The 20,044-nt window shown below is 46.8% G+C and overlaps 1 protein-coding gene across 4 annotated transcripts in view; it reads left to right on the forward strand.

The window, feature by feature from the left end:
* Nucleotides 1-1,347: 1,347 nt before the first annotated feature.
* The window catches only part of RSRC1 (arginine and serine rich coiled-coil 1), a 678,098-nt gene continuing 659,401 nt past the window's right edge, over nt 1,348-20,044 (forward strand). Inside the window, exon 1 of one of the 4 annotated variants that reach the window (XM_063916134.1) lies at nt 1,348-1,455. The gene's annotated coding sequence lies outside the window, so the exon portion shown is untranslated. Of the gene's footprint in view, nt 1,551-1,581; nt 1,665-20,044 lie in introns of those variants that run through there. The other 3 variants (XM_063916133.1, XM_063916131.1, XM_063916135.1) reach the window with 3 other exon arrangements.

Consider the following 20,044-nt stretch of genomic DNA (forward strand, 5'->3'; position numbering starts at 1 on the left):
ATTTTTGTTGGTTAAGTTACTTTCTAACAGACCAACGTGATAAATTGAAACCGAATATGTCCGAATTGAGCACATTGACTGTACTGTCCAGGGGACGGGTACTGATTTAGGAGGGGGTAATGATTGGGGAGGGGGTAATGATAGAGACATCAGCCACCTCATCATGTCATCTGCACTAACAGGACAATATGCTCTACTGCGACCAAAAGTTCTTCTCTTATACAGTAAATCACAAATACAACAATGGTATCTGTTTATCTGACTGTTACATCCTATTACGAATATGATATTTGTTTACATTGAGATAGCAATTCATTTATAAAATATCAATAATATAGATTATGCCAGTTCTACTTAAAATAATTAATTTTATAATGGTCGCTGTTCCTCTCAATCTGAAGGACATTAGTTCTCAGTACCTAATGTTACAGATGTTATGTATGGGTTGAGTACTTACTGTAACATTTTACTTTTTTAATTATATTAAACAAGCTTATTGTTTCCTAGGTTAAGTGAGTCTAGTAATGGAAACGCCGAGGGTTGTCTGTATTTCATATTACTGTATCCTAGGTAAGCACTGAGTATATGGTAATTTATAACACATTGCACGAATAACATCCAAGCACGGCAATAAGCAATGTATACTTACCATAATATATTAATTCGATCATGTAGAATTATCTGTCTGACACCGGGCACTTTATATTTAATATTTACAAATATACACATATGGATTACGTTGTTACAAATATTAATGTATAATGTCAACGTATATCGCAAATCAGATAAAATAGTCATATATAACAGTAAAATATAGCAACATGCAAGAAAGCAAAAGTTCAGTAGAATTTCGGAAAACACAGGGTTGTTTTGTGGCTAAGCCAAAATGATTATCTATTAGTATTATCTTTGCTAGAGAGATAAAATGCATGGGAAGCACAGAACAGGGAGGACATAACCTATTCTATAGACAATCACCGACATATGTAATATAGGAAATATACAATCTTGAAATTGTCTATCTATCTATCTATCTATCTATCTATCTATCTATCTATCTATCTATCTATCTATCTATCTATCTATCTATCTATCTATCTATCCACTATCTCTCTCTATATATATTTTACACACACACACACACACACACACACACACACACACACACACACACACACACACACACACACACGTTAATATTGAAATAATGGTCATTGTAAGTAAAATACAGTCACCTTCATTAGAGTGACTTATATGGACTGTGAGTGAATGTCCTATAATACTGTGCGCTATACGGAAGTATGATACTGATGACATCTGCCTGCCCTGTACGCTTGTCACACTGTCTGAGCGAGCGCCGCGCTCATCGATTCATCTGCGTTCGCTTGCCTGTGTCTGCTGTGGCTGCTGCGTGATTGCTCTGGTCTGGCTGTGTGTATTTCCATCGTGGGACAGGTAATAACAGGCTTCCCGGGAACTCGTGTGTCCGGTAAGGGTGTCCCGTACCCGCTCCGTTACCCACTGCCGCTGCGCTCCTCTCGTCACGTTCTGTGAGTGCTCCGTGTAGCAGAGGCCGCTGTCAGACTACCCGGCCCTGTGTGGTTGGGGCACAGTGCTATACACTGCCAGTGTTACCATTGCTGGGCAGCGCAGCTTCAAGACAAGTTAGTGCCAGTGTTACACCTAAGCTTGTGTTATAGGGGCAAGAGACAGGTTAGTGTCAGTGTTACACATGGGCCTGTGTTATGGGGGCAAGAGACAAGTTAGTGCCAGTGTTACACATGGGCCTGTGTTATGGGGGCAAGAGACAGGTTAGTGCCAGTGTTACACCTAAGCTTGTGTTATGGGGGCAAGAGACAGGTTAGTGTCAGTGTTACACATGGGCCTGTGTTATGGGGGCAAGAGACAAGTTAGTGCCAGTGTTACACATGGGCCTGTGTTATGGGGGCAAGAGACCGGTTAGTGCCAGTGTTACACCTAAGCTTGTGTTATGGGGGCAAGAGACAGGTTAGTGTCAGTGTTACACATGGGCCTGTGTTATGGGGGCAAGAGACAAGTTAGTGCCAGTGTTACACATGGGCTTGTGTTATGGGGGCAAGAGACAGGTTAGTGCCAGTGTTACACCTAAGCTTGTGTTATGGGGCAAAAGACAGGTTAGTGCTAGGCTTGTGTTATGGGGGCAAGAGACAAGTTAGTGCCAGTGTTACACCTAAGCTTGTGTTATGGGGGCAAGACACAGGTTAGTGCCAGTGTTACACATGGGCCTGTGTTATGGGGGCAAGAGACAAGTTAGTGCCAGTGTTACACCTAAGCTTGTGTTATGGGGGCAAGAGACAGGTTAGTGTCAGTGTTACACATGGGCCTGTGTTATGGGGGCAAGAGACAGGTTAGTGCCAGTGCTACACGTGGGCCTGTGTTATGGGGGCAAGAGACAGGTTAGTGTCAGTGTTACACATGGGCCTGTGTTATGGGGGCAAGAGACAAGTTAGTGCCAGTGTTACACCTAAGCTTGTGTTATGGGGGCAAGAGACAGGTTAGTGTCAGTGTTACACATGGGCCTGTGTTATGGGGGCAAGAGACAGGTTAGTGCCAGTGCTACACGTGGGCCTGTGTTATGGGGGCAAGAGACAAGTTAGTGCCAGTGTTACACATGGGCCTGTGTTATGGGGGCAAGAGACAAGTTAGGGCCAGTGTTACACCTAAGCTTGTGTTATGGGGGCAAGAGACAGGTTAGTGTCAGTGTTACACATGGGCCTGTGTTATGGGGGCAAGAGACAGGTTAGTGCCAGTGCTACACATGGGCCTGTGTTATGGGGGCAAGAGACAATGGTTGTGCCAGTGTTACACATGGGCCTGTGTTATGGGGGCAAGAGACAGGTTAGTGCCAGTGTTACACCTAAGCTTGTGTTATGGGGGCAAGAGACAGGTTAGTGCTAGGCTTGTGTTATGGGGGCAAGAGACAAGTTAGTGCCAGTGTTACACCTAAGCTTGTGTTATGGGGGCAAGAGACAGGTTAGTGCCAGTGTTACACATGGGCCTGTGTTATGGGGGCAAAAGACAGGTTAGTGCTAGGCTTGTGTTATGGGGGCAAGAGACAAGTTAGTGCCAGTGTTACACCTGAGCTTGTGTTATGGGGGCAAGAGACAGGTCAGTGCCAGTGTTACACATGGGCCTGTGTTATGGGGGTAAGAGACAGGTTAGTGTCAGTGTTACACATGGGCCTGTGTTATGGGGGCAAGAGACAAGTTAGTGCCAGTGTTACACCTAAGCTTGTGTTATGGGGGCAAGAGACAGGTTAGTGCCAGTGTTACACATGGGCCTGTGTTATGGGGGCAAGAGACAGGTTAGTGCCAGTGTTACACATGGGCCTGTGTTATGGGGGCAAGAGACAAGTTAGTGCCAGTGTTACACCTAAGCTTGTGTTATGGGGGCAAGAGACAGGTTAGTGTCAGTGTTACACATGGGCCTGTGTTATGGGGGCAAGAGACAGGTTAGTGCCAGTGCTACACGTGGGCCTGTGTTATGGGGGCAAGAGACAAGTTAGTGCCAGTGTTACACATGGGCCTGTGTTATGGGGGCAAGAGACAGGTTAGTGCCAGTGTTACACATGGGCCTGTGTTATGGGGGCAAGAGACAGGTTAGTGCTAGGCTTGTGTTATGGGGGCAAGAGACAAGTTAGTGCCAGTGTTACACCTAAGCTTGTGTTATGGGGGCAAGAGACAGGTTAGTGCCTGTGTTATGGGGGCAAGAGACAAGTTAGTGCCAGTGTTACACCTAAGCTTGTGTTATGGGGGCAAGAGACAGGTCAGTGCCAGTGTTACACATGGGCCTGTGTTATGGGGGCAAGAGACAGGTTAGTGTCAGTGTTACACATGGGCCTGTGTTATGGGGGCAAGAGACAAGTTAGTGCCAGTGTTACACCTAAGCTTGTGTTATGGGGGCAAGAGACAGGTTAGTGCCTGTGTTATGGGGGCAAGAAACAGGTTAGTGCCAGTGTTACACATGGGCCTGTGTTATGGGGGGCAAGAGAGAAGTTAGTGGCAGTGTTACACATGGGCCTGTGTTATGGGGGCAAGAGACAGGTTAGTGCTAGGCTTGTGTTATGGGGGCAAGAGACAAGTTAGTGCCAGTGTTACACCTAAGCTTGTGTTATGGGGGCAAGAGACTGGTCAGTGCCAGTGTTACACATGGGCCTGTGTTATGGGTGCAAGAGACAGGTTAGTGCCAGTGTTACACATGGGCCTGTGTTATGGGGGCAAGAGACAAGTTAGTGCCAGTGTTACACCTAAGCTTGTGTTATGGGGGCAAGAGACAAGTTAGTGCCATTGTTACACCTAGGCTTGTGTTATAGGGGCAAGAGACAGGTTAGTGCCAGTGCTACACCTAGGCTTGTGTTATAGGGGCAAGAGACAGGTTAGTGCCAGTGCTACGCCTAGGCTTGTGTTATGGGGGCAAGAGACAGGTCAGCACTAGTGTTACACCTTCTCCTGTGTTATGGGGGCTGGAGACAGGTTAGTGCCATTGTTTCACCTGGGCCTGTGTTATGGGGGGAAGAGACAGGTCAGCGCCAGTGTTACACATGGGCCTGTGTTATTGGAGTGAAGAGACAGGTTAGTGCCAATGTCATATATGGGTCTGTATTATGGGGAGAAGAGACAGGTTAGTGCCAGTGTTATGATGGGAAGAGACAGGTTGGTGCCAGTGTTACACCTTCTCCTGTGTTATGGGGGGGAAGAGACAGGATAGTGGCAGTGTTACACCTGGGTCTGTGTTATGATGGGAAGAGATATGTTAGTAGTGCCAGTGTTAACCCTGCTCCTGAGTTAAGGGAGTAAGAGACAGGTTAGTGCCAGTGTTATGGTAGGAAGAGACAGGTTAGCACTAGTATTACACCTTTTTCTGTGTTATGGGGGAAAAGATAGGTTAGTGCCAGTGTTATACCTGAGCCTGTGTGATTATAAGAATAGACATATCGGTAGCATTGTTTTAGACGCAGTCCTATTAATTTTTTTTGCCCATACAAAATCTTAAACTGGAAATTTTGTTTGTGTTTATAAAAGTCATAATGAATTTAAATTAATTGGACTAGGGACACTACCATTCCTTAACTGAAATTCTTTATTTAAGATATTAAATGAAGCATGGGTGATGTTTTATATAGCCAGTGAAATATGGTCAAATTCTGTAGCAAATTACCCAATCTGATTATCATCCCAGTTTCCTTGATATCATATGGATATATAGAAAATATAATATTCGTCTGACTTCTATACAATAAAGGCCATTTTCTTGTGGCCTCCAGCCAAAACACCAAGCCAACCTATTATGAAGGCTACTAGAAAATGTAAACCACAAGTCTCTGGTGATTTTACTATCCAGAATCTTTGAATGCATATTCTCCCTGTGTTTGCTTGGGTTTAGTCTAGTTTTCTTCCACAGTCCAATCACATACTGGTTAGGATAGACACAAAAACCACCTGAGACCTGAGTGTGGTGGTGGTTGTGCGAAAGGGAATTTACACTAAAAGGTCCAGTAGGGCAGAAAATTATGTCTATGTATTCTCTCCTGTCTCCTGGAACACTGGGGAACAATTTTGGCTGTTTTGGGACAGTACCATCTTAACATATGGGCACACTAGGCTGCTGTCAAGGGCCCCAAATATATGGGCCTTGAACAGGGATGGGCTAGCAGTGGGGGGCATCTGTCCTCTGTGTTGCTGCCTCTGGAGCTTCTTGGGCGGTGATAATCTACAATCGGAGCGGCCTTGGAGCATATTTCTCTGCTTGTCCCTCAGCTGGCAGCCTTTTATATATTGGTCTGATTTATGACATTGTCAGATCTGGGGTCAGCTTTTATTAATTGGAAGTTGGCATTTGGGAATCCAATCTGGGGTCTGATTTTATTATTGGGGGGAGAGGTCAGTGGGTGTCTGATCGTAGGGGCCCCATTGCTTTGCTTTGCCCAGGTCCTACAATGCTGTTAAGACGGGCCTATTCTGGCATACTGTTACACCTAGCAGATGGCTCGTGATATGCTGAGTGGGTAGACCAAGCCATTCGCCGACATTCACCTATCACATCAATGGCACGTGGTGCCCTGCAGTTTCCACATAGATTATTCGCAATGGTGCCATTTGTCCAGTCATTAGTGTTCACTCTAGGCTGTTTTAACAGGGCTCCGCGCCTTGCCCGTTTTTTAAAATGCAAAACCCGCCCTGTCCCCTTTGCGGCGCCCTGCTAGAAGAGCCGCCCGCTTCCTGCCCTCCCAGCGTGTAAAGATGCCGTGCGCATGCGCACGGCATCCATTCACTCTATGGGAGAGAGCTGGGGGAAGCCCAGCACCGACAGAGGTGTTGGGCACGCCCCCAACAGTGACGCCGCCGGCAACGGACGCCCCCTACAGAAACGTCTGTGGGCCGCACTGCCCACTAAAATGACGCAAGTGTGACCACGCCCCCTAATTTACATGCCACGGCCCCCGTTTCGGGCGCACACGCGGAGTCCGGCGCCCTGCCCCATTTTATTTCTATAGTGAACACTAAGTCATGATGCACCTTCACCACAGCAGCACGCAAACAGTTCACAAGCTGCGCTGTTTCAGAAATATTGGCACCCTTGGCCCGAAAGCCGATAATAATCACTTTTTTCAACTCTGATAAATCGCCTCTTTTACCCATGACAGCAATGAATGATATGTGTGCAGACGGCCTATCGCACACCTTATATACCCACCAAACCAGCGCATGACACATGAGGTACTTCATGGGCTACACACTGCCGACATCAAATGTAGGAGGTGATCATAATAATGTGACTCGACCGTGTATTTCTAAAACACTTCCAAACCTTCTCCTTAGTGACTAGGAGAGGGTATCTATGTAACTTTCCCATGCTTTAAAAAAATCATTCAGTAAACCCGTCCTTTTTGTAGCGAGGCCTCTAACCACTCCACTCTAATAACATAAACAAGCCCCCCCCCCCCCCCCCCCCCCCAAACAAAGTGAGAATGGAGGGGCTTGAAGGATACATTTTTTCCCAAAAGCTGATATGGCTAATAACAGTTTCTGGACCCCTGTGCTACTCAAATGCCTTTGGCTAGTATACCACATATTGCACATTTGGAAGTTAAGGGTAGACAATTTACTACATGATGGTTAACTTAACCCCATACCCGAGTCCAAAATCTCTATCACTGGACACACCCATAAACAGTGCATTAATAGGATATCCCCCTATGTATTAAAAGGAGAAATATGGACACATATGGTTTCAAGGAATGCTGTTGCGTAGAATACCGTATAGATACACATTAATAATGGGTTAGCTTGAACTGATATAGGTACCTCAGCATCATGTAAATGCAGAAATGTGGTTAATCCAATGCCATTGAAGAAAGCAACCTCCAGGATAGTATTAGAAGACATACTTTCTCCGGCAGGGTCCACAGGTTATCCGCGGGATAACAATGGGATATGATGAAGCGACAGCGGATTTGCACCAATCGGTCAAAGCTTTTTCGGCCTCCCTGCATGCAACGGGCCCGTCCATATATCCCCGCCTCCTTGCTCAGGCAGATCAGTTTTTAGTTTGGTGCGGCAGGAGCCGGACCATGGTCAGAGGGCTGCTGGTTTTTAGCAGTCCTAAGCTTTCTTATTTTATTTTTATAGTCTTACTATTTTTCTGAGTGATCTTTCTAAACAGCGTCTTATACGTACCTTAGAAAGAGTTGCTCCAACAACTCTCCGCCGGGTCACGACAACGCTTACCCACGAGTATAGTGCTGTTTCGGTGGGCGTCTGTGTGTGTCGGATATACTAGCAGATCCAGCAGACGTTACCAGGCTGTGGCCGGAGCACGGGGAGTAGGTAAGGCTTCGGTTCCGCTGAGAAGGGGAATACGGACACAGCTGCACTGTTTTGGGAGGAGACCACCAAACAGTCGCTGACGCGGCTGCCACCAGCGCTAGGCCTTAGGGATCAGAGGCTCTAGGAATAGTATGAGGCCGCGATCCCTAGGGTTGATGTCAGCAGAGGGGAGTCAGACGCTCTCCCCGGTTAATGACCAGTTTCCTCCGAGTCTCCCGCCATGACCTGTTTCCCGCTTCCATCTCAGACGCTGTACACGAAGGGGACCCAGTCGCAGCATAGGCGGCTGTGTGACTGGTGCGTCCGTGTTCACTGAGCGTCTGTGTTCACTATAGGTTCATGGAGCGGCAGTGTACACTAGTAGCGTCTGGATCCACTCAGCATTCGCTAACGTTTTGATCGGTCCTGGAAGCGAGGTTATTCTTCCTGTATCCCACTGTGCTGAGTACAGGTTATACAGCACTAAATCTCTATCTACCCTTTGAGTACAAATAGTTAGATAAGTGCTTATTGCATATGAGTCTGTATACATTTACCGTTGTTTCTTTCACATTTGCGTCTGAATACGTTAGATCTGTTTAAACATGATGCAGTAATATGTTCTCCTACATACTTAAAATGTAGATGATGTGCTCATATTGCTTATTATACTAATGTATAACATGTGACTGACTGCTAGTGTAATTGCTGACTTTACTATATTTCTGTCAGTTTGTTTATTCCGATTCTCAATGCTGGTGCATGGGTAGGGTCGGATTGTATATCACTTTAAGAAATTTAAAGTGATTACAGTCACAAATTGTGTAATACACTGTGGAAGTGTTGATTATTTATCATGTCTAAGAGCGGCAAAGTTGAGGAAGGTACACTCACAGCAACACCAACACTCATATCAAGTTTGTCTTGCAAAGCTGTGTTATCCTCTCAGGATCTGGTTCAGGATGGTTTGTGTGCAAATTGTTTTAGCTTTCACCAGGGATTAATGAAAAATACAAGGCAGATTCATGTACAGATGGATCCAGTTTGGGCTATGTTTGCACAGACTTTATCCAGTATAGCTGAACGGATAATAATTCCAACTCCTGTACCAGGGATAGGTTACACTATTAACCCTTACATGCAGCTCCCCACTTATGATGTATCCCTTCCAGCAGCAGCTTCTCAAAAGAAACAAGCTGATAAGCCGGTGGTAAGTAAATTTTCACCCTCACAGGCTACACATGATTCAGATGAGGATTCATCGGAAGATGAAAGCTCAATTAATTCTACTTCGGCATACGAAGAGGAGGAGGAAGGTCTCAGCTCAGTGGCTATAGCTGAGTTAATTAAAGCAATGAAAGCCATTCTATCCTTAGAGGATTCAGCAGATCCTGTGTTAAAAACCAAGGCACCTGTGTTTTAAACGTCCCAAAACAGTTAAGACTGAGTTTCCAGGGTCAGATCAGTTGACGGAAATTATGGAAGAGGCTTGGGCTATGCCCAAGAAGTTTAGAATTCCTAAGAAATGGAATTCCAATTATCCTCTTCCAGCTGGGGATTGTTTAAAAAGGGAGGTGGCTCCTAAAGTAGATACGCATGTAATTCGATTAGTGCGAAAATGTACATTACCTTTACCTTCAACATCATTAAATGATGTCACGGATAGGAGAGTGGATGGTTTTCTAAAAACAGTTTTTTCCCTGTCTGGGGCAGTCATAAGGCCAGCCATGGCTTCAGCTTGGATGGCAAAGGCAGTCGCTGCCTGGGCTGATGTATTGGAGGGGGATTTTTCTATAGCTTCTAGAGAGCAAAAATCCCATATAGCTCCTATAAAACAGGCTGCAATGTTCCTGGAAGAAGCAGCATTGGATATGGATACTATTGCCAGGACATCAGCTTCAACAATAGCTGCTCGCAGAGCAGTTTGGCTACGTACGTGGAAAACTGATTCAGAATCTAAGAAGGTTTTGGAATCTTTGCCCTTTTCTGGAGATTTTCTTTTTGGTAAAGAATTGACAGATATTCTGGAGTCAGAAGCAGGGCTTTGCTAGAAGCAGTTCAGAAATTGCTTCATTCAGGAGCAGTCATTCCAGTTCCTCCTGCACAACGAGGACAGGGTTTTTACTCCAACCTGTTTTTAGTTCAGAAGCCAAATTGGTCATTTCGGCCCATTCTCAATCTCAAAGTACTGAACAAATACATTTGGGTACCTCGATTTCACATGAAGACGTTACGTATCATTTTGTCCATGGAGCCAGGGGATTATATGGTATCCCTGGATATACAGGATGCTTACCTACATGTTCCTATAGCACTGTCTCATCAGTGCTATCTCAGGTTCGCTATCCTCCAACAGCATTTTCAGTTCCAGGCCCTATCTTTTGGGTTAGCCACAGCAACCAGAGTATTTACCAAGATTATGGTGGTAATGGCAATTTATCTCCGCCAGCAGGGGATAAGAATATTTCCATACCTCGACGATCTTTTAATCCTGGCACAGACGCAGGAATTGCTCTTATGTCATCTGCAACAGACAATAACGTGTCTGCAGAACCACGGGTGGCTCATAAATTGGGCAAAATCGTCTCTGGTTCCGTCACAACGGATGACTCACTTGGGGGCTGTACTGGATTCAAGTCTTCAGAGAATAATTTTACCCCTGAACAAGATATCCAAGGTCCAGTCAAGGATTCAGGACTTGTTACACAGTCAAAAGGTATCCATTCATGCAGCAAAGTGCGTGATGGGTTTGATGGTGTCAACATTCGACATGGAGGAGTATGCACAATTCCACTCAAGACCTCTGCAGCGTCTGATTCTTGCCAAATGGAATGGGTTGCATCAGACGATAAAAACACAGACTATGGCCCTCATTCCGAGTTGTTCGCTCATTGCCGATTTTCCCTATATTGCGATTAGTCGCTTACTGCGCATGCGCAGGGTTCGCAGAGCGCATGTGGTTAGTTATTTTACACAAAAGTTAGGTATTTTATTCACGGCATAACAAGGATTTTTCATCGTTCTGGTGATCGTACTGTGATTGACAGGAAGTGGGTGTTTCTGGGCGGAAATTGGCAGTTTTCTGGGAGTGTGCGAAAAAACGCTGGCGTTTCTGCGAAAAACGTGGGAGTGTCTGAAGAAACGGGGGAGTGTCTGGGCGAACGCTGGGTGTGTTTGTGACGTCAAACCAGGAACGAAACTGACTGAACTGATCGCAATGGCTGAGTAAGTCTCGAGTTACTCAGAAACTGCTAAGAAATTTCTATTTGCAATTCTGCTAATCTTTCGTTCGCAATTCTGCTATGCTAAAAGCAGCTAGCGAGCGAACAACTCGGAATGAGGGCCCATGTTTCTTACTATAGAAGTAATAAGGTCATCCTTTTGGATATCAGATTGGGAAATTCTGATGACAGATGCCAGTCTCCAGGGCTGGGGAGTAGTGTCAGGAAGGTTGTGCTTTCAGGGGCAATGGAACAAGGAAGAAAGTTGCCTGCCAATAAACATATTGGAACTTCGGGCTATATACATGTCACTGATTCAGGCAAAGGACATTCTTCGGGGAAAACCAGTCCAGATCCACTCAGACAATGCGACGGCAGTAGCGTACCTCAACCATCAAGGAGGAACTCGAAGCCGAAAAGCGATGAAGGACGTAAGTCACATACTAAAGTGGGCAGAACTTCATCATCCAGCCTTGTCCACAGTGTTCGTTTCGGGACTCCTAAACTGGGAAGCGGACTTTCTCAGTTGACACGCCCTTCACCCGGAGGTCTTCTAGACAAGTGGGGGTTGCCAGAGATAGATCTCATTGCGTCCCGTCTGAACAACAAAGTGCTCACATACGGGTCAAGAACAAAGGATTCCAGAGCGATCTTTGTGGATGCCCTGTCGGTGAGATGATATTTTCATCTGACTTATGTGTTTCCTCCAATCACCCTATGTATTACCCAGGGTGGTGAGAAAGATAAAGCAAGGAATTGGTGCCGTGGTACTAATAGCTCCGGCTTGGCCCAGAAGACGTTGGTAAACAGATCTGCAGAGGATGTCGATGGATGCACCACGTCTGCTCCCTCAACGTCCAGATCTACTGATGCAGGGTCCTTGTTATCACAGACATCTGGATTGACTGTCTTTGACGGCGTGGCTTTTGAAACCTCTATCTTGATGTCAAGAGGATTCTCACATCAGGTAATTCAAACTATGCTCAGAGCAAGGAAACCTTCCTCAGCTCGCATTTATCACCGAATATGGCAAACCTATATTCATTGGTGCAGTGAACGGAAAATGGACCCTAAATCTTTCAGAGTTTCCAGGGTCTTCGCTTTCCTTCAGGCAGGAATGGGTAAAGGTTTGTAGGTGGCTTCCTTGAGAGTGCAAGTATCAGCATTGACTGTATGGTTCCAAAAGAAAATTGCCAATTTACAGGATGTGCGTACTTTTTTCCAGGGAATGCTACGCATTCAACCTCCTTTTGTTCCTCCTACAGTGCCTTGGGACTTAAATGTAGTCCTGAAAGCCCTTCAAGTTGCCCCCGATTGAACCACTTAATAAAGTGGATCTTAAATGGTTGACAGCTAAAGTTCTCTTTCTGCTGGCTATGGCGTTAGCTAGAAGAGTATCAGATTTAGGGGCATTATCATGTCATTCTTTTCTGATTTTTTATACAGATAAAGCAGTTCTCAGAACTAGATCTGGGTATCTTCCGAAGGTGGTGTCTAAATTCCACCTTAATGAAGAAATTGTAATCCCGGCTTTCCAGGTACCGGGCCTTTCTGTGGGAGATGCATCGCTGGACGTGGTCCGTGCATTAAGGATCTACGTGGATTGTACCAGTGCCATCAGAAAGACAGATTCTCTCTTCATTCTCTACGGAGGATGGCCTGCTTATAAGCAGACGCTGGCAAGATGGCTTCGGATGGCGATTTCAGAAGCATATTCTCAGGCTGGTGTCTTGTTTCCGGCTAATGTCTCTGCTCACTCTACTCGTAAAGTAGGTCCATCTTGGGCAGCACAACGTGGTGCTTCAGCAGAACAGATATGTAAGGCAGCCACATGGTCTTCCATTAACACATTCATTAGACATTATGCCTTGGATACCTTTGCCTCTCATGACGCTGATTTCGGGCGAAGGATTCTCCTGTCCAATCAGGAGTGTCCCCACCACTAAATTGCTTTGGGAAATCCCATTGTTATCCTGTGGAATTCCTGTGGACCCTGCCGGAGAAATATACGTTATGGTAAGAACTTACCGTTGATAACGGTATTTCTCCTAAGTCCACAGGGATCCCACCCTTACCCACCTGATTTGAGGATCCTTTTACTTACTAACCTCTTCCTTCTTGTACGGATGGGTGTGCATGTGTGTTCTTCTCGCCTTGATCTTTGGAATATAACTGATTTGCCTGAGCAAAGAGGCGGGGGTATATGGACTGGCCCATTGCATGCTGGGAGGCCGGAAAAGCTTTGACCGATTGGTACAAATCCGCTGTCGCTTCATCACATCACATTGTTATCCTGTGGACTTAAGAACTTACCGTTGATAACGGTATTTCTCCTACCATAACGTATATATTGCAATTGAGCCAGTCTCTAAAATAGCGCAAATGGGCAGCATGGCTGTAAGCACTAACATTAGGTAAATTAATACCACCGTTGGATCTACTCTGCTGAAGCTTTACAAGGTCATTCCTAGCCCTCTTACCATTCCAAATAAAAGTGCGCATAGTATCTCGTCTAGACAATAAAATAGACAGAGACTGGAGAGGGTAAAGGATTCTTGGGAATACGACCGTCTTCACTATGTTTGCTTGTTTGCTATGTTTGCTTGGCCTAAAGGGCAGCAAAGAGGTTCTCCCGGCCAGCCGCAGGAGCTGCGCTGGCCTGGAGTTACTCCTCAAATGCAAAAGCATCGCCGCTGTGCGATGCTTTTGCATTTCTGGGGGGGGCACACTGGCATGCGGGGCGTCCCCCCGTATGTCTGAGTGCCTGATCGTAGCTGTGCTAAATTTAGCACAGCTACGATCAACTCGGAATGACCCCCTAAGTACGAGAGGTTAAGATGCCGCTATGTTTCTGCATCCTCTTTAATACTACGCACAATACTGTTCAATTTGAAGTTAGAGATTGTTTAGATTTTTGGGAAGTTGCATCATTAAATATGTGATTGATTTAGTTGTCCATCCAATGAGAGTCTCCTTAAACCATGTGGGACGTGCATAACCCTGTCTCAAATAAGGCGCCGTAGACATCACAAAATAAACCTTAAAACCTGGCACCGATCCAAGGGGGTCATTCCGAGTTGATCGCTCGCTTGCTAGTTTTAGCAGCCGTGCAAACGCTATGCAGCCGCCGACTGGGGAGTGTATTTTAGCTTAGCAGAAGTGCGAACACATGTGCAGCCGAGCTCTGCAAAAACAGTTTGTGCAGTTTCTGAGTAGCTCTGAACCTACTCAGCGCTTGCAATCACTTCAGCCTATTCGTGTCCGAATTTGACGTCATACACCCGCCCAGCAAACGCCCAGCCACGCCTGTGTTTTTTCAGACATGCCTGCGTTTTTTCAGACACGCCTGCGTTTTTGCAAACACTCCCTGAAAACGGTCAGTTGACACCCAGAAACGCCCCCTTCCTGTCAATCGTCTTGCGGCAGTCAGTGCGACTGAAAACTTCGCTAGAACCTGTGCAAAACAACAAATGCCTTTGTACCCGTACGTCGCGCGTGCGCATTGCGGTGCATGCGCAGAAATGCAGATTTTTAGGCTGATCGCTGCGCTGCGAACAACGGCAGCTAGCGATCAACTCGGAATGACCCCCCATTTTCTTTAATACGTGTCATCGGTGGTCCAAGGGTCCTCCTCAGGCCCGATACAAATAAGATATCATTATGTGCGAAGACTGGTATCTTCACAAACTCCATTTTAAAACTGATGCCCTTAAACAGTGACCAATTTTGTAAGATTCTGAGAATGGGATCCAGAGCCAAATTGAAGAGCAAAGGTGAAAGGGGACAACCCTATTCTGTTCCCCTGGTCAGTAGAAGGCCTTTTCCCTCAGTTCCATTAACTAATAACTAAGTGGTAGGAATGGTATAAAATAATATAATTATGGCTTGAAGCTCAGTATATTAATAAAACACAATTGGAGTGAGAGGGAAGCATGATGGAAGCTAGTCGTAGCCGTAAACTGTTCAGCTGCAGGGGGACTGGCCCAAAATTGTATCTACCTGGGTAGCAGATGCATCCATATCATTAACCATATATTATATGCCTCTTATTTTTGCAGCGGGGTACACTGGGATTCCACAGGGAATAACATTGGGGTGTAGAGTTGGATTTTGATCCGAGGCACCAACAGGCTAAAGCTTTGACTGTTCCCAGGATGCACATCATTGCCTCCTCTATAGCCCCGCCTCCAGGCAATGGAGCTCAGTTTGTAAGTTGGTGCCTGCAGTGCAGGTCACTAACAGGGTGGGCTGCGCTAGGCAGCCCTGAAAAGAGCTTTTATAGAAGACTTCAAGGGCCGCAGCACAAGCACTAGTTGCAGTGTATGTCATGTTGACATTCTGTGCTGCGGCTCCATCACCTCACTCAGCGGCGCTGTATACTCCCACGGCCTGGTTCCCGGGTACTTACAGCAGAGGCGCTACGGTCATCAGGCACACATCACCGCTGCTGCTCTCCTGGATCACGTGGCCGCACTTCAGGGAGGAGGTAAGAGGGACCCACTGATAAATTGCGATCTGGTCGCGTCCCAGGAGACGGACCGCGCCGCTGGCGTCAACACTGTGGCACTGTGGCCGTACAGGGACCCCACTATATCCACCAGGGCAGGGAGCACAGGTCAGATTTACAATAATTTGTTTGTTATAGGCTCCATAGTACCCGGTGGTTAAGTCCAGCAGAGGGGATAAGGCGCTGACCTGTAGCCCCCCCCCCAGCTCCAGGCGCCATCTACAGCTGGCGTTCCCGCCCTGGAGCTGCTTTCTCTCTCTCTCTCTCTCTCTCTCTCTCTCTCTCTCTCTCTCTCTCTCTCTCTCTCTCTCTCTCTCTCTCTCTCTCTCTCTCTCTCTCTCTCTCTCTCCTTTTTCAAATATGCTGACTACGCTTGTAACACGACTTACGTCCCCTGTGGGACCTCCTGTGCCATTACAGCCACATATTGTCCCTGTAGTTAATCCGCCATGGGCGGATATTCTGTCAACCCAATTACAGCAATTAAGTCAGTCCTTGGTCAAACACAAACCTAACCCTCGCCCTACTGGGATCAAAGGGTCCTCTAAGCGGGCCATTTCTTTCTCACAATCCACTAATATTTCGGATGATTCCTCCGATGAGGATGGGGATTATACTGATTCTCTGATATGGATACAGTTGTTTCTGATGAGGAATCTACAACTCAGGTTGATGTTCCTGAACTAGTGGAGGCTATCAAGCTGATCCGCCAGATGATGAGATTGAACCTCCTAGTACGTCCAAGAAACCTGATAAATTTAAATGTCAGAAGGTTGCTAAAATAGTGTGGTCTTCTCCAGGAAAGACATTTTCCCTGTCTAAAAGGATGTTGGCTCGTTATCCTATCCCTACGGAGTTGAGTAACAAGTGGGAAACTCTACCGCAGGTGGACTCTCATGTCGCCTGTCTAGTGGTGTCTTCTACTGCCTGTCACCACTGTCACTTCACTGAAGGAACCCACGGATAAGTGTGTGGAGGGATGCCTGAAGTTTATCTACACACTTACCAGTGCTGTACATCAGGGACGTGCAGTCAGAGGAGGCAGTGCCTCCCCTGTCATAAATTATTAAAATAATAGAAAGAAGATACTTATGACACATATGATGTCATTAGTATGTGCTTTAGCCTTTATATTATTTTAATCATCTTTTTTTATGTAAAAAAACAGTTTTACTTGTGAATTGGAGGCACCGCACTCTGTGCCTCCCGCTGGCTATGTGAAAGGGCCGGAAGCGGGGGGCAGGGCCAGGCATCGGGCAGTAAAAGCCCATCACAAAAAGACCTGCAAGCGGCACCTCTAGCAGTGCCGCTTTGATAAGGGGCGTGCTTTTCAGATATGAGAGCACGCCCCTGTCACTGAATGATTGGGCAGTGGGAAGAGCAAAGCTGTGCTCGGCGGCAGGGGTGTATTGTACTGGCAGGATGCCAAGCCACCCCCCTTCCCGTACTGACTGCCGTGAACAATGGCCACCCCCCCACCCGAGCTTACACTAGTGACTACAGATTGTGACCCCCCCCCCCCCCCCCGATGTTTACCGGAGACGGAGGACTTCAGGGCAGCAGGGCAGGCTCTGTCTGTATTGTGCAGCTGCAGTACTGGCTGATTATACTTATGTGGAGGCAGTCTATTGATGAGCACAAAATCAGCAGCATTGAATAGTTACTGCAGCTGATGGTAGGGTCACAATCCTATACCAGGTACAAGTAGTCATTCAGATGCATTGGGTATGGTTGACTGGCGGCCGGGATCCTGACAGTCAGCATACCGACGACCGGATCCCGGCCGCAAGAATGCGACCTTGTCCATTGTGACCCTACCATCAGCTGCGGTAACTATTCAATGCTGCTGATTTTGTGCTCATCAATAGACTGCCTATCACCCCCAGGGACTATACTAGGAACAGGTATACTGAAATGTATTCTGTATTATTCAAACAGGGGCGTAAACTGTTACATATTACTTCATGTACTTTTTAAACATATGTGATTTTAATGGTAATTTCAAGCTGATTGTCACTTTACTATTTCTGTGATATACATGAGATATTTGCCATATAAAAGTGTTTTAATATATTAACCATGCCATCTCTTTTATATTATTATATTATTCTGTTGAGCGCTGTTTCATCATGTATTTTGTTTCGGGGCGTAACTAACCTCTACGTATTAACAGCTTCTGTGCAAACGCTGCACTTGTAGCACCTGGAATAGGGGTACAGGTTCTCATACTCGGTCCTCAGGACCCCACACGGTTCATGTTTTCCAGGTCACCTGTAGAATTTTAAAATGTGACAGTTGGTGACACACAGTGCAGCTGCTGGGTGACATGGAAAATGTGAACTGTGTGGGGTCCTGAGGACCGAGTTTGAGAACCACTGGGTTAACGACATACCATTTTCCTCAGTCTCTCTCTCCCTCCCTGTGTCTGTCTCTCCCTGTCTCGGTCTCTTTCTCCCTGTCACGCTTGGTGTAAGTTGGGGTTCCGACAACCGAGTTTTGGCTGAAGGGACAGCTACTTGTGAGGAACGTAAATGAGGTGGCTGAATGTAATTCCTCCTCATGGGGTGGAAGCCAAACTAAGTGTTAACGTTGGCCGGAGGGCGTAAAGAAAAGGAGGACTTCGTAGGAAGATAACTGTAGTTTTAATTAATAATCAGGCTGTACACGAATATTGGAGAAATTGAAGAAACTGGAAGAATTAGCGTTTATGGTTAAATGACTTGAAGAGTAAAGCTGAAGAACTCCGGTAAAGAAGAATTGAAGACTGTGTTTTATGATTAAAAGACGAGGCTGAAGAACTTGGACTTTGAAGAAATGAAGACTGTGGTTTGTGATTGAAAGACGAGGCTGAAGAACTTGGACTTTGAAGAAATGAAGACGTCTGTGGGAACTGCCATTAGCACCTGGAGCTCCTCTACAAGCTGGGACCCCGTGAGTGCTTCCACTAGTGGCAACTGACTTAGACAGCAGGAGTGCAGCAGCGTTAAGGTAACCGATGGATAAGAGCAACCAGGACCAGGAAACCAGAAGTAACGTGGGAGCACAGAGCTGGAGAACCTTTCACAAGGAGTTAACTTGAAGCACTGGCACTCTCCCTCTGAGCCAGCCCCTTTTTGTAAGGGGAGAACACGCATGATTGGCTGGACACATATTGGGAACTTCATTGGTAATACTCTGGTCTCCAACATGGCTGCCCCCAGCACAAGAAGACATACTTAGCTGTTAGCACACAGCTTTAGCCAGCTTCTGTCTCTGACACACTATACTGTGTCACCACCAGAGGACCATACCGCAGCGATCCCCGCCACAGTGCCCGGCTCTCCAGACCCTCGGCCCCCGGCCCTTGGCAGCCGCACATCCGTCAAGAAGGACCCGCCGCCAGCAGCTCGCGGCAACCAGCGGGACGGTAACCTTCTCTCTCTCTCTCTCTCTCTCTCTCTCTCTCTCTCTCTCTCTCTCTCTCTCTCTCTCTCTCTCTCTCTCTCTGTGTCTGTCTGTCTCTCCCTCCCTGTGTCTGTCTCCACGTCACTGTATCTCTCCCTGTCTCTCGCGCTCTCTCTCTGCTCCCTTCCCATGTCTGTGTGTCTCACTGTATCTCTCCCTGTATCTCTCCATCCCCATGTCTGTCTTTCTCCATGTCTTAACCCTCCCTGTGTCTGTCTCTTTCCTTGTGTGTCTCTATCCCTCCTCATGTCTGTCTGTCTCTCCCCATGTCCATTTCTCTTTCCATGTTTGTGTCTCTTCGTCCCTGTCTTTCTCCCACCCAAGTTACTCTCTTTCCAGAACTGTCTCTCCGCATGTCTGTCTGTCTGTCTCTCTCTCTCTCTCTCTCTCCATGTCTGTGTCTCCCTCCCTCTTTCTCCCTCCCCCCATGTCCCCCTCTCTCCCCACGTCTGTCTGTCTCTCCCTCCCTCCCCCCCCATGTCTCCTTGGCTCTGTGTTTATGTATCACACACACACACACACACTTGCAGTGGGTTGAAGGTTTCCATATATGTGTACTCTTCTCTTTCTATCTCTCTCCCTCTCTCATATCTGGACCCCCCCCCCCCCAAAAAATAAAAAATAAATAAATAAATAAAAATAAATAAATCCTGCATTTGCCCCTGGACTGTCGCGAAGAGAACTGGGACAGACAGCTCCAGTGATGAGGAGGGCACTGCTGCGGGCAGCCAGAAAACAAAGAAGCAAAGAGCCTTATGTACACCTGCTGCGGAGGTGTAGCCCTGCCCCACCCCCAACCCGATCGCAGGCCACTCCCATGCTCCCCTGGACTACGCTGAGAATTCCAGAGGAGCGGTACCCATAACTTCTGCTGAGGCTGTCTGTCCGTCCTGTGTGAACTTGCATGGAACGTAAAGCAAAGGGTCAGGCGTATCCGAGACAGGCTCGTAATTCCAAAACCACCAAGTCTAAGCAATCTTGGGCCGCCCGTCAGCCTGCTTCCAAACAGAACAAGCCTGCAGCATGAC

This window comes from Pseudophryne corroboree, chromosome 4 (genome assembly GCF_028390025.1).
Source record: "Pseudophryne corroboree isolate aPseCor3 chromosome 4, aPseCor3.hap2, whole genome shotgun sequence".
NCBI lineage: Eukaryota > Metazoa > Chordata > Amphibia > Anura > Myobatrachidae > Pseudophryne > Pseudophryne corroboree.